This window comes from Arachis hypogaea, chromosome 16 (genome assembly GCF_003086295.3).
Source record: "Arachis hypogaea cultivar Tifrunner chromosome 16, arahy.Tifrunner.gnm2.J5K5, whole genome shotgun sequence".
Taxonomy (NCBI): domain Eukaryota; kingdom Viridiplantae; phylum Streptophyta; class Magnoliopsida; order Fabales; family Fabaceae; genus Arachis; species Arachis hypogaea.
Window position 1 is genome coordinate 132,821,720 of NC_092051.1, and position 2,687 is coordinate 132,824,406.

The window sequence follows — 2,687 nt, forward strand, 5'->3', positions numbered from 1 at the left end:
TGCTGTTTGTCTGTTTGACTGTTGTATGCTGCTTTTGGACTGCTTTTTATGCACTTCCTATTGCCTGCATGCTGTACCACTGCTGCTGTGCTTAATTGATGCTGCTTTCTTACTATTTGTGCCACTCTGCTATCCGGGAACGTCCATTTTTAAGCCGGAATGCTGCCCGATTTTCAAGGAAATTAGTTTCATTTTGATCTTTATTTCAGTTTTGGGCAAATTTCCGTTTCCTTTTTGACTTCCCGGATTTGCACAATCCTCGTGAACATGGACCGCAACTTCTCGTTCAATTGAGCCTACATATCATCATATCGCTAATCCATTTTTCTAACTCACTAATTTCTTTCACCATTTTACTTACACTCACTTTTAACCCTCTTTAACAATTCTTTCATGAATATGATGATATTAGTGCCTTTTGCATATGAGGTGTTACCTTTAATGAGGATTACGGTTTTGGTTCAGTCACTTATGCTTACTTGTTCACTTTTACATATTCAGTGCAACATCATGATTGCTTTTTGATAATGGTATCCTGAACATGTCTTCTTTGTTACATGCTAAATGTTTTATATATTCTATCACATTCTTTTCAGGATGTCGGATAAAGGCAAAGCCATAGCCACCGCCTCTAAAAAGAGAAAACACTCTACCCCCTCCATTCCTTCCATCTACAAGAACTATGCTAGGAATCCATTGCAGGACGAGGATAAAGAGAATCAGCAGTTACCTTCTACCAATCCGGGCAAATTCCCCAATCTCTACTGTGAGCTTCGGTTCTCTAGATATCGAACCACGAAGCTGAATATTGAGAAGAAGTTGCTCCTACCTAATGATGTGAGACGGCGCATTAATGGTCGGATCCTTGAGTTAGGAATTGACTTTGTTGACCGGGATTTGGGTGACATTAATATATCTTGGGTGAAGGAATTCTACTGCAACTTCTTCCGTCCGACCTTGGATTCAGTTCAGGTGAGGGGTAAAGAGATTCTGCTCACCGAGACCGCCATTGGGGAGGCACTACATTGCCGGCACATTCCACATGACCAGTGCGCCCATCATCAGGCTAAGATAGCCATCCATACCATGACTTTTGATTATGAGGCGCTTCGGCGCGTGATTGGGATACCGGAGGCTTCTTGGGTTATGGATGCGGGCAACACCAAGCCAAAGGGGATGTTGTTCACTCATTTGACTAGGGAGGCCAAGACTTGGCAGATGATCTTCGCCCACTACGTCCTGCCTACCACCCACTTTTCTGAGGTCCCCATGGAGATGCTTCTGCTGATCGGGTGTGTTATGGAAGGGAAGGATGTCTCCTTCCCTAGACTTATCCGACAGTGCATGTGGCGGGCGCATATTCGTGGCCTACTTCCGTTTCCTACACTGGTCACGAGTATGGCAGCCCTGGCTGATGTCCCGTGGTTAGATGATGATGTGCGACCACCACCAGCTGATGCGGATGACAGGGAGATTACTATCCCTGGGGTGTTTGGGTGCACGAGAAGCCACCTGCTAGCCGCCGCTCTCGGGCTAGGGCTGTCATAGGGACACCTTCACCACCAGCCCCTGCAGCTGGCCCATCCTCTTCCACAGCCGCAGCTCCTCCGCCATCTACAGACCCTCCAGCAGCACCTGAGCCTACCTATCTCCTGGTCCAGCGTCTCTTCCGGTTCTTAGAGCGAGAGCGACACCATGTCAGACGCCGTTTGGATCGGATGGACCAGGCCCTTATCTCTCTGGGCGCCGAGCTACCTCCGCTTCCCGATTCTCCGGCCTCCGATGAGCAGGATCATCAGGAGGAGGACGCGGAGGTACCAGCTCAGCAGGATGCCCCTGACACTACAGAGCCAGCACACATGGAGGCACCACCTCAGACACAGGAGACTCAGCCGGTCCCACGGCCACAGACAGAGCCAGAGCCTATCGTTGTACCTCCCACTGATCCTCCGGTTTAGCATCGAGGACGATGCTTCATTTTAAGTGTGGGGAGGGCACCGGTAGCATTATTTGGGAACCGGTGAACTTTTTCGGCCTAGTTATCTCATTTTGCACATTTTTGTATATATTTTGATGCATTTCTAGTTTTTGGATACTTTTATTGCTTATTTTGGATTTTAGATATTTCGACGCTTTTGGATATTTTTAGATATTTTGGATGATAGATCCCATATTTTAGTTTGATTTTTCTTTATACATTTTTGCATATCCCCTTTTGTATATTCTCCTTTTAGTTTGTGGTTGTGATTAGAAATCATGTTTTAAATGAAACTTAGTCACCCCTTTTACATAAGAAATTGGTTTTGGGTGAAAAAGAAAAGGGTGAACTAAGAAAATTTTTTGAATTTTTCAATCACAACAATGCTTAGTCAAACATTGAGGTTTTTCAAGAAGTTTAAATATAGGACATTAACCCAATTGATTGAAAAAAAAAAGAATTTTTGAAACTTGCTTGAATTTCATACCTTGTGAAGCATGTATTGAATTGAGAACACAAGCTTGTGAGACTTGAGCCTATTAATGTGGTTACATTTTATAACCACTTATTTTCCATTCTTGTGTGAAATTGTTCTCTTTCCATGATTGTGATCCTTAATTTGCTTGATTCTATATATCCGTTTATTTCTTGTGTTTGTGCATTTATATGATTGAGGCCATTATTTCATTTGCCACTTACCCAAATAGCC